The sequence below is a fragment of the Colossoma macropomum genome, unplaced genomic scaffold (genome assembly GCF_904425465.1).
Source record: "Colossoma macropomum unplaced genomic scaffold, Colossoma_macropomum, whole genome shotgun sequence".
Classification (NCBI taxonomy): Eukaryota; Metazoa; Chordata; class Actinopteri; order Characiformes; family Serrasalmidae; genus Colossoma; species Colossoma macropomum.
The window spans coordinates 7,504,948-7,518,477 of NW_023494793.1; positions in this window are offsets into that span (position 1 = coordinate 7,504,948).

Genomic DNA, 13,530 nt, shown 5'->3' on the forward strand with positions numbered 1-13,530 from the left:
GGAACTAAAAGGCCTAGGCCAAACCCTGAAAAACAACCCCATAGCATTATCCCTCCTCCACCAAACTTTACAGTTGGCACAATGCAGTCAGGCAGGTAATGTTCTCCTGGCATTCGGCAAACCCAGAGTCGTCCATCAGACTGCTAGATAGAGAAGCGTGATTCGTCACTCCACAGAATATGTTTCCACTTCTTCAGAGTCCAGTGGTGGTGTGCTTTGGCATTGTGCATTTTGATCTTCAGCTTGTATGTAGCTGCTTGGCCATGGCAATCAATTTTGTGAAGATGCACAGTTCTTTCGTGAAGATGCGCAGTTCTTTTGCTTTTGTTTGCGTCTACAGGCAATTTGGAGCTCTTTAGTGATTGATTCAAGGATAGGCACTGTGCACTGCAGCACTTCCTGGCTGTTATTGCTCCCAGGTGCTTCCATTTCACAATAATAGCACTTACAGTTGACAGGGGCAGATCTAGCAGAACAGATATTTCACAAACTGACTTGTGGCAAAGGTGGCATCCTATGACACCTTTGACACATTTAAAGCCACTGAGCTAATCAATATGCCCCATTCTACTGCCAGTGTTTGTCTATTGAGACTGCAAGGCTAAGTGCTTAATTTTATCAACCTGTTAGCAATGGGTGTGGCTGAACTACGTCTGTTGTCTGCCTACTAGCAGTGCAGCAGAAGTCTCCAGAGCAGATTTTTCAGTTTAAAAAAACTCCCTTCTAATGACGTACCATTAAAGTGGAAGGAACTTTTGAAAAACTGCCTCTGCTTTGTTTTTGTGTTTTGTTTTTTGTTTGTTTGAGTTTTTTCTGTATATTATAGCAACCATATAACTGCAGTCTCCAAACCATCATTACAACTATGCATTACTCAAACCACAGAAAGTATCTGTTAGATAAGGAGGACAACAAGCTAAAAGCTAATGCTTGCAGTGTATCTACTTGACTATCTTACCTTAGCCTTCTTTTTTTTCTGGCTGAAAGGATGAAAACTTGGTAACTGGGGTAAAAGTTAAACAAATGTTAGCACTGCCAAAGGAGCTCAGGAGGTGTGGCTGTGCAAAGTGGCCATGCGAAGAGGCACTCAGGAGGTGCTGTGCTTCTCATAAGGTGAGACATTTATGCTGTGCCCAAAATCACATACTACCATATTAATTAGTACGTAAAAACTAGTATGCCACCATTAGAAATCCGTTTATTAGAATAGTATGCGCAGTACAGTAGTATGCATTTTGGACACAGCCTTAATGTTCATGTTGCTTTTGTTAAGTCTAAGATGTGCATATCACTAATGCCAGAAGAAAACCTTGTATTTCCATTTTTGTTGTTTTTCAGTTTTTTGACATACTTTGAAAATGCCTGTTGCTCTTTACATTGTGTGTAAATTTCACAATGTACCAAATGGACCAAAAGAAACAGCCCAAATAACTTGGAAAATAGTCTGGTTCCATTGACTTACATTAAGAGTAAAGTAGGTTTTTTCCTTCTCCTGTAAAATTATCATTTTGGAGATACGAGGTTGTCTTCATACATATTATTCTTTAAATCAGGTGCTAGGCTCAGAATTGGTTGACACCACAGGAATTTCCCAATGATTGTATGATGTATTTGCGTGATGTGTACCATAAGTGGATCTCAGGGCAAATATACAAGAATCATATAGCATATAGGTCTCTTTGTAAGGGTTGGAATACAGTATAAGCAGTTTTATTGGATTCCACTGCAAGATTTTGCTTGCATCTTGGCCCCTATACATGATAATGCAGAATATTGCCACTTAGAGGCACATACAGTAATAGCCCTTATTCTTTAGGGAAACAAGTAACAGGGAGTTGGAACACTCTTAATTTACTCAATCAGAAAGTCTGAAAGAATGGTATCATTTTCTAGCCACATCCATATTCAAGTTTTCCCTCTGTGCCTGCTTCTGCATTCAGACATGGACATCAGCTTAATTACTATTTACAGAATTTGGCTAAAAATTCATGAGTTTGTAGCTCCCAGCAAGAAAGAAAAATGGTCAGGGGAGCAGAGACTGCAAATTAAAGGGCCCTGTTTCTCTATGTGGAGACAAGCCATGCAATATTAACACTGTTGAACATTTTATCATTATATTGGAGTGGTTACACAGCGAGAAAGCCCTCTTCCAGGTAAGTCTGGTAAAAATGATTCCACTAACTGGCATCATTACACATAAGAATAAAACCCACCGGACTTGCTATGACTGACCTCTCTATTGTCCTACTTCAGCTAAAACACAGTTTACACTCAGTTGCCAGGTTATTAGGAACACCAACTTTGTCCCTACAATCATTGGCCATTTTATCAGGTACACCACATACAGCCATATGCCAATTTTTGGCACCCCTCTTAAAAATTACATGTTGTGTTGATTTTCTCAGTAAAAATAAGTACACATAATCTATAGAGGACATATTTGAATGCACTGTTACTGTTTATTTGTATAATTTAACTTGTTGGAAAAAAATAAAACATAAAATGTGGCCTGTGCAACAGTTACACTCCAAGAGATCATTTTACATTTTATGTTTAATTCTTTTCCAATATGCTAACTCATGAAATTTGCAGAAAATGCCATATTTAATTATGTTCTCTGTAAAGGATGTGAGAAGGTATTTTCACTTAAGATGTAATTTGACCAGGGGTGTTCAAAATTTGCATATGACTGTAGGTGCACTTTGTAGGTTTACAGTTACTGATTGTAGCCCAACTCTCCATCAGCCTCCCACCACCCCATTTATCATTGGAAGGGGACCCACACTAAGCATGGCATCGCTGTTGGAAATAAACCTTGTATCTACAAAATGGTAACTTTACAGGAGAGGGAAAAATTTTCTTGACATTTCTATTGGTCTGTTTGTCATAAGCTTTGAATATTATGCAAAGAGTAACTGAAGTTTTCAAATGCAAAAAAGTAAAAAATGACAAAAAGGGAGATTGGCACGGATTTTGTGTGACAGTGGCAATATCACTGTAACATCCAGGCAGCCTGCTAGGCCATCTCCAGCCACTAGGAGGAGCCAGAAAGCCAGAATGGGGTAATTAGGGCTGAGCGATAACAGCTGTGGATGCCTTACTTAAGGGCTTCTCACATGCTGCTCTCCGGTTAGTCTTGAGTTCATGCTGCAATGTGCACATTGCTCTTACTCAGCCAGTAACTCTCTCGAGGTACTCTCCTGTATAAGTATTTCAAAAAAAAAAGGAATTTCAACTCTTGTTTGTTCCTCCACTCCTTTTCTCAGGACACTTCTAATAAATAAAGAAAAATACCCTTCTGGTGGAAGAGTAAAGACGATTTTGTTTTTATTTCGTGAAGCTCTCAGTGGTTCAAGAGTTTTCTTTGTAAACCCTTCACTTGGTGTCCCCACCCCTTTCTCAGGTAGCAAGTGGTATAGCACGTTGGTCTCCCAATGTAAAAGTAAAGGCTTTCATCCTGCCCTGCAACCACATACTTTTCTTGTTTATTTTGTTTCCTTTCAAGTTTATATTTCTCTCGAGACTGGTTGTTTGGTTGTTTTTCCCAAGTACCTGGCTCTTTGATTTTCTCAAGTTAAACTTTCTCTTCGGGTCCAGGTTGCTCTGCACTTGAAGCCACCCTGTAGTGTCTAGGTGGTATGTCCCTTAGTGCTTCAGTTTACCATCAAAAATTGTGAGTTCGATCCTCACAGGGGGTGAACCACCTGGCACATTCCAATCTTATTTGGGTGGTGGACCATGCTCAGCACAGCAATGACACCACCATGGTAGCAGCAAGTGTGTTGTACTGATACAAATGTACACAGCAATGGTGCTAGTTTTAAGCATCTTACTATCAATTCTGGGCTGAGAACAGTCTATCAACTATATATAATATACAGCCAACAGTGACCTGTGATCAGAAATTGACCACTGATAAAGGGCTAGAGGATGACTAATGCAAACTGTGCATGGAACAGATGAGCTATAGTCTTTAACTGTACACCTACAAGTTGTACCAACAAGGTGTTTCAGTAAATTGGCAGAGTGTTTAACCTTAAAGGTCAAAAAACAACAACACTGCTGTGCCTCATACACTGAACACAACATATATTGCCAAGATGACACTGCCATGCTGGTGTCTCTGCTGTGCTGAAGATGGACCACCATCAAAATAATATCTGCTCCTTGGTAGTCCTTTTCCATTGCTGAGCAGGGTAGAGGGGGGCTGACGAATTGTGCAGCAGCAGATGAGATACAGTCAGTAACTGTAAACCTACAAAGTGCACCGATGTAGATGTAGTAAGGTGTTTCTGATAAAGTGGCCAGTGAGTGTAGCTAAAAGGTTACAGTTAGAAGAACAAAGGTTTGCCTCCTGACTAATTGTTGCTCTGCAGTGATTGAATGAATTTGTTCAAGAAGCAAACCTTGTTTAATTTAATGAAGGACTGATTATATAAATTAAGTATTGGATGGTTACTGTAAATACTGGACTTCCTTGAGGAGAGTTTTAAAAAATGGTAAAGCAAATACACTGACACAAAAATCACAACATTGTGTTTATTTTTTTCTGAGAAAGTTGTTTTCGGCAAAATGGCCTTCATCTCAATTTGCAGATAAACTTAGTTAAACTCAATACATTTCACTCCATCTCTGCTTTTAAGCATTATATTATTGAAATGCACATAATACTTGTTGTACAGTACTGTGTCAAAGGGAGCTTTTAAACTTAAAACAGTAAGAAATCAGGTTAACTTCAAATTTTGAGTTAATTGAACTTGTAATATTAAGTTAACAGAAGCATCCAACATCATTTTTTAAGTGAAGTCTTAAAAATAAAAAATGAAAAAGTTTAAACTATTTATCTGGGCAGTAAGTGTGTTTCTGCCAGTAAACATTATAACACTGCAATAAATATATAAGAGCATAAAACGTCACAAGACATTTTTGCTATTCTAAATTTTTTACAAAATAAAAAGTCATTATACCCTTTTTGGAGGTCCTTGAATTTTAATAGTTTTAATTGATTTAGAATAAAAAATTGATTGAATGTAAGTCATAATTAGAATTAGATTATGTTGATACATTACATAATGTTTGATACATTAGTGACATTTCCAAAGAGTTGGTTTTCATTCCACCAGTGGAATTTCACAATGTTTTGTTTATGTGTTAAATTGTATTTATTATTATAGCATTTTTCCCCAAACAAATACATGCTTTCAGCTTAGATCAAGATCAATGGCTTTACATCTCATTTTCTCAGGCTTCCATTCCTCACCACTACAGCTTTAGAGTAACTAAGACTATAACTGCATTGTTTTACACATAACTTAGAGTCTAAAGAGCCCAGGATTTTTAAGATGTTAAATTAATCTCACAAATGTGATTTGAAGGTTTTTTCATAATTCATAATATTTTTCATAATACTTGAGCCTGATTTGTTTCCATAACTTGACATAATGCATGTTTATTTCTTTTAAAATTATGCAATTTTTTATATTCCCAGTCAGGATTCCAGGCTCTGTCTATTTTTGTGCTTTCCCTGCTCTGTGTCTACTAACTCAGCTCATTTGAGAATGTGAATCAGCCAAACACAAGCACTATATTCAAAGAGCCTCATTAATGTTTTACTGAAATTTGAATACTGGCCAAAAATAGTCCAGAAGCTTAGATATGTCTTCTGCATTTTACTTGTCTTAACTTTTCTTTGTGTTTAATTTTTCAAAGTTCTAAAATGTTGTTTATTTACAGGTTTAAAGGCCCTTTATCATGGGAAAACTAAAAATGTTCTCACTTTTTTTTTAAATAGAAGAGTTTGATGCGATATGCAAACATATGAAAACTAAGCTGCAAAAACAGTCTATTTTGAATTGATTGTTTTTGTGATGTCATGCAAACAATTACATACGGATATAACTGCTTGTTTGGCCTACAGTAGTTTGGCTCCGCCCATTCATGCTGAAGTTATGCGGAGTGTTTCAACCTGGACTGAGGCACAACAACAGAGCAGCCAATCAGAGCTGAACTTATTTACATATCCTGGTCTTATAGGTAAGAAAGTAAGAAAACAACCTGTTTATTCTAATGAATGAAAAGATGAAATAAAATGAATAATGAATGAATTATGGTTTTGGTGCATAAAACCACACAAATATTTAAGAGGACCTCAGAGGAAAAAAGAAAAATACAAAAATAATGTAGGATATAGACCCTTCAAATTAAAACAAATCACAGATTTACAGTATAGTCATACTTTGAACTCTACTGTACATGCTTTCACAGATATTAATTAACACTTCATCGATCCTGGGATTTGATTATAAAATTCCAGCTAATTTACTTTTTTAACATAAATATTTGATGGCTCCAATTATCAACACTAAATTCTTTCATTTCATTTATTAAAAGAACATATAAATATTTTATATATTCACTTAAATCAAAGAAACTGATTCTTTACATTTACGTTGCGACTATAGGAATCTTGCAGTCCAAAATGACAAACCAACATGACAAAGTCCATTAAAGGAATACACAAGGAATAATAAGATAGTCAGTTATCATCAGTGAAGCAGTCACCACTGAAAGGCTCTGCTACTTTGTGTTTTACAGTGAAAATCTGGAATCAGGACAGTTACTGGCCAGTTATGATCTAAAACTGCACTCAATAATCAGCGTATCTCTGGCATTCTACATTAGGAGAACATTTAAAAATACTTAAATAAATCTCTTTATGAGCGTATATCACGTTCTGCTCCATGTAGATTACTGTAACGTTACTGTAACTCTAGATTTTATTAGTGTTCAGTACAGATCAGAAACAGTAGAGGGAACAAAACGTACCATATTATTCACAAGACATAACGGAAAACTTACATTTTTTCTAAGATGAAACTCTATATAAATGGTATGTTATGGTATGGTTAATCAATTAATAATGCTATTATTTTGTTAATCTACATAAAATTATGACAAAAATAATAGTGTTATTAACCTGTTAATTATGCTATTATTTTGTTAATCTACACTAATAATTTACCCAATACTATCTTTATCATGTGAGCCAAATATGTTTTTGCAGGACATGTTTAATGATGAAGGTTAGGTTTTATCAGAGTTAAATCCAGTGCTGAATCCAATGCTGACATGAAATTTTCACACAACAGCAACATTACAATAGACGCCAATGGATAGGTGCTGTACATACAGCGTGCGTATTGTATGCTTATTGCTGTAAAAGACATAGAAGAAGGAAATGCTGATCTCTTTTGGCTTGAAACCAAAATAAACAGACTTATTTCTGGATAGTGACTGTGTGATGTGCAGTGTGCGGTCCTGAGTCACACTCCAAACACATCAGCTCTGCCTTGACAAACACAGAGCTGACCTTACAGTGAGGGGTTGAATGTGGATGCTTGGTGTTATCTATAAATAGAGAGGGTGAAAAACAAAGAGAAGAAGGCAGGACGAAAGAGAAAGAAAGGAATATTTAGACGGACAGGCTTCAGTCAAGTTTTTTGACCTTTAAGGTGTAAACTCATGCCCCAGACACGCACACCTTTCACACACTTTCTGTGTTCTGCTTCCTCTAAATCACTCCCAAGCTACAGGTTCCACAAGCTACAAACCGTAGTCGGAGGGGAAAAAAGAACCCCACCCCATTCGAACATTGAGTTATTTGATGGGCCTGGGTGGTGCCTAGCATTAGAATAAAGGCTGGCTTTCTTCTAGGCAGGTGATTCTGGTCCTGAACAGCTGCTGCATTGTGACGGCACTTCTTATGCACTTCCTGGGTGGAGGTGGCTGGGAAGGAAAGAGAGAAAGGAAAGTGTGCTGTATGGCAGTGATCTGGTGAATGAGCAGCGCCAACACACTGAGACCTGTTTTAGATGAATCAAGAGTCTGGAACATTCAACTGAATGAACCACACTTACTGCTAATCTGAGAGCAGACTCACTTTGTATTGATGAATGATCATTTGAGCTCATTTGTGCTAAAAAGGTTTTTTTCAAGTGATGCCATTAAAGAGCTGGACCAGCAAAAAATCTAATTTACACTATTTTCTACTCACCCCAGATGTGGTCAATCAGCCAGGACATGTTTGGCGTCCAAATTGTGCTTCTTTAAACTGGAGCTACAAGGCTAATGTTGCTAACAAACACTAGAAGTCAATAGACGCCCAAATGTTTTCTGTAAATACATCCCCAAAATTTGTCTCAACCTGCTAAATCTGCATCCAGGCCTTCATTAAAGTTGCACAGAATTGCCGATGCGGTTACAGTATAACTTACTGTGAACTCTAAAGATGAACGAAAGTTCACCGTGTAGCTGAACGCATCTGTTATAGACAAGTATGATGCCAAATTCTAACTCACCCACAGAAACTGACTCCCATGTGGACACTAGATTATGTTCCTGATTTCTGCTGTTTCAATTTATGAACATATATTTCCAACATGAACAGATATCTTTAAAAAGAAGGAATTGCAAACGTAATCTGTGGCTTCCATACGTCTACATGATGTGCCTTCATGTGAAAGAAGGCAAAATATTGCACAACATCTGTTACCTGAAATGGCTGCCAGCTGCATTCAGATACAGTGTAAAGTTTTATTAATTTTAGTTCACGGTAAGTCATATTATGTCTTAATCCACATCGACAAGTCTTTGTGACTTTAATGAAGAGCTGATGTGGTTTAAGCATGTTGAGAGAAGTTTTGGGGATGTAATTACTGAAATGATTTGGGTGTCTAGGGACTTCTGGTGTTTGTTAGCAGTATTAGCCTCATAGCTCCAGCACTAAACAAAAGAAGCAGAATTTGGACATCAAACATGTCTTGGCTGAATATTTGGAATAAGTTTTTTCAAGCTCATTCACTTAAGCTTTTGCAGTTGCTATAGTGGGCAACACTGCTGCCCTCCATGAAGTAGTACTTGAGTTCAGTACTCCACCTGGACACCAATAAAGGCCATCGCAAACCGAATGCATCCCATAGCATAGCATCATGAAGCAGAATGCTGCTCTAGCTGGGAGGGAGAACTGATAAACCCCAGATTTAAGTTCATTTCTACACTTTACTCATATAAATTGGATGAAATAAAGTTTTCACTGGCTATTTTCAAGCTGAAAGACATGAGTTGAAAAAGACTAGGATAGTAACATTAGCGGAGGTAACTTACCACTAGCATCTGTCTGTTTACCTAAAAGACTGCCTACCTCTCTCTGTGTAAATTTCAAGCCACATGTGACCTGCTATGACTTCTTGTAGTCTCAACATGGCTTTAATTTAATGCACACTCTTAAAAAAGATGGTTCTTCAAGAGTTCTTTAGTAAAGACAGTGGTTCTATATAGAAGTATGAACACTTAATGAACCATTTGCATGCTTAAAGGGTTGTTTGCTTTGTGAAATGGTTCTTTAGATTGATGGAGAATGTGTTGTATATGGGTTTTTATAGAGTTCTATATAGCACCAAAAAGGGTTCTTCTATTTTGACAAGCTTGACGTTATAACAATAGTAGAACCTTTTTGAAAATGGGTTCTGCTATTGTTACGATTTCAAGCTTGTCACAACAGAAAAACCATTTTTGGTGCTATATAGAACCATTTTAAAAAAGGTGCTATACAGAATCATATAAAACACATTCTCCATCAATCTGAACAACGATTTCACCATGCAAAGAACCCTTTAAGCATGCAAATGGTTCTTTGAGTGTTCATGTTCTACGTAGAATCATTGTCTTTACCAAAGAACCCTTAATGAACCATCTTTTCTAAGAACATAGTAAGGGCAAATGCTGAGTGGCACACTGTGACGCACTGAGATGAACTGGAGTCATGGAGCACCGGCACTGGTGTGTATACCTGCATTAAAAACAATGGTTTCGATTTTTTGGATGTTGCGCGACACAACGTGGCCTTGAGATTCCTTGGGCAAGACTCCTAAAGGTACATTCACATAGTTCTATGACTAGATTAATTGTAAGTCACTCTGAATAAGAGCGTCTGCTGTGAAGGGTTCTTTAAACCTGGAGCCACATGTTTAAGCCAAAAACTATTAATGATCCTTTGATTTAAAGCTAATTAGTAATGGACAAACTAAAACCTTGCAAAATTGATTTGGTCGATATGGATACAAATGCATCTCATTCAAGTCCCAACTAATTCACTACTGAAGTAAATAATACTGATGGCTCTCTTGGGACTTCACGTCATAATTAATCCTTCATAATTCATTGAGATACGTCACATTTAAAATAACTGCTAGAATTACTGCAGACTTTTTTCATTCAATTTATTAAGCATAAGCACAAATGTCAGTTCAAATTAACTCTTATGTGTCCTTATAATGGCTTGAAGATTGCAAAAAATCAGAGAAATTGATATTTTAAAATCCATTTGGGCTGTTTTCCTGGACATTGATTAAGCCTAGTCATAAACTAAGTTGCAGTGCAAATGGTGAATCAACACTGGACGTTCTTCTTACTCTTGGCTTTGCCTTAATCTGGGTCTGGGAAACTAGTCCTTTGTAATTATTTTCATGATTCATGAATTGTGCACATGAAAAGTCTGAAATGCACCAGTTCCATTAAAGGAATACTCCAGCCCTTTTCAACCCATTGTCTATCTCCCGCACATATAGCATAGGATCAGTTACCACCGACAACAATTTTAACACATTTGTAGTTAGAAAAGAACAGAAAACTCATTGAGGCAAAACTCTTTTATAATAGAAGCCAATGGGCAGGTGCTGAAGCAAACATGCTGAACATGCTGTTTTACCTTTATAGTAACTACAGACTTGTTTACATTTGTGCAACATGATCCATTTGTATTTCTCACTGAAAAGCCTGAGCACTTTTCCCCATAAGGCTGCAGTCAGAATGGAGGCCTGGGCAGAGAGCTGTTGGAGCTCTGCTTCAGAACAGTGTAGCTTTTGGAAACAAGGTAAACACTGTCAACTTATTAGCCACTGCAACTAAACAAAGACATGTGTTGTGTTTTAGCCTGAAGGTTTGCAGGGGGAGGGTATGAGGTGGATGGGTGTTTGCCTACTGTGTGAGTGAGTGATTGAGTGTGTGTGTGTGTGTGTGTGTGTGTGTGTGTGTGTGGTTTACTGAGGTGTACACTGAATGTATGTGTGAGCTAGAGGGAGTGTTTTGTTTTCTCACTTTCTCCCAGATGTGGTCCAAGTGTTCAAAATTTGATTACATTCACAACCACAAGCAAAACCATAACTAAGAAGGCAATTAAAATCACATTTAATGGGTGCAATCTCAGAAAAAACACACTAATACATTATATTTAAAGACATAAAGTGCTGTGCAAAAGTTTTAGTCACTTGAGAAAATTATACTTGAAAAGATTGTTTGCTCAGAAAAACACTATAATTCGAATAAATACAAATATAATTAATACAATAAGTAGTGATTTTATACAAGGATGGATCATGGTCTTGCATAGTCTTGCAGTCACAGTTTTGAGCTTTTTTCTTCTCTTTTTCTTTTAACAATGAGTCATAATGCAAAAACAGCAGTGGTCCTAGGTGGCATCTAAACCATACCATTTGAATGACAAGAACAATATGTCAATAATAATGTAAAACTGAAGGGGCCTGAGAGAAAGTAACATTTTTGTTCACTTCATTTTTTAGTCTTCATTGGTACATATTCAATGACTGTTCATCTAATGCTCATATTTCCAGGGGATTCGCAAGTATTGAGCCCCCTCTGACCTTGTGGTCTGAGGTCTCCCCGAGGCCCATTACAGTCACAGACCACTGGGCACTGGCTCCACTGGCCCAGTCAGTAATCCATCCCTGATTTCATTTCTGCCAGTGTGTTATCATCCAATACCTGGTTTAGCTCTATCAATACAAGCAATTATTAAATGGTTTGAATAATTATTGAAGTACCTAAGACACAGTATTATACAGTTGTATGCAGAAGTGTGGGCACTCCTGGTCAAATTGATTTTCTAATTTAAAAAAGTTAACACATCCTCTACAGAGACCACACGCCTACACATTTTACTAGCACAATTTAGCACAATTACTGTTTATTTGCTCAATTGAACACCATGGGAAAACATGAATGTGGTACATTTTATATATCGTCGCTGTCCAAACAAAAACATGTATCTCCAAAATAGTAACTTTACAGGAGAGAGCAAAAATTTTCTTTACTTTCAATTAAGTTAATAGAAAGAGATTTTATTGTAAGCAATTTTGGAGCATTTCTATTGGTCCAATCATCATGAATTTTTCACACAATGTAAAGGACAGCTGCTGAGCTCAAATGATGCAGAAAAGTAAAAATTGCAAAAAATGGAGATGTTTTTCATTGGACAGTGACAATATGTCCAATATATTAAACTCCTCAAATAAATAGAAATTGTGCACAAAATTTGCTGAAAAATGTTATATTTATATTTGTTCTCTGAAGAGGATGTGTTAACCTATTCGTACTTAGAAAATCAACCCTTCAGTCTCGCATAGGACTGTGTGTAATGAGTCATTGCTTGCACAAACAAGAGTAAATGGTCAACATTATGCTTGCGTTATCTCATATCTCATCATCTTTCCTGCTTCTCCTGTGTTTTTTTTCATTATAGCTATTTTGATCTTATCAGGTAATTGTCGTTATTTACACTTTAAGTAGCCGTATTTATCTGAGTTAAAGTGTGTTTATTCCACACGTCTGTGTCAGTGTGGCTGTTTGTGTGAGAGTCCATATGTTCTCATTGCTGTGATATAGGCTGCTGACATTCCTGACCCCAGTCACAGTCCACTACACTGTACACCTCAATGCAGTAAAGAAGCATATTGTGGCCATCATCTTAAAACATCATAACTCCATTATTGACTGCAGTTTATTTGTTACTCCATTTGAAAGAGCAGCTGCCTTTTACATTCACTGCCAAAATTATATCTTAGCAAGTGAATGTTAAATGTAGTCAATGTGTCTAATATTTCTCGTTTTTTCAGACTGTGGTAAGAATATTCAGAGGTTATTCAATTTATTTCTAGATGTTTTACTTGTTTTAAGTACTTTTATCTACAGAAATTGTTTTATTCTATTGGCAGACAATTTTGCTTGTTTCAAGTAATTGTTTGAAATGACCAAAATGATCTGCCACTAGAACACAACACTTTTCATAAAATTACTTAAAAGTAAAGAACAAGTAAAATATGTCAGGGAATAAGTTATAATAATCTTAAAATATTCTTACAACAATAAAAAAATTAGAAAAAAATGATGTACTTCATTTAGCAGGATTTCACTTGCTATAATATAATTTTTTTGCAGTCTTAGGAATAGAAATGGTCAAAAGTATGTGGATTATTGTACATTAAAGTTACCATTTTGGAGAAAGAGGGATAGTATGTTGCCTGGAAGTTTTAGATTAAATGTAAAAATTTTAAATACTATTTCATCATCAGACTCTCTCAATTCACCTTAGCTGTATTCTGCACTCTTAAAAAGATGGTTCTCCATAGGTTCTTTAGTAAAGGGAATGGTCCTATTTAGAACCATGAGCTCTACACC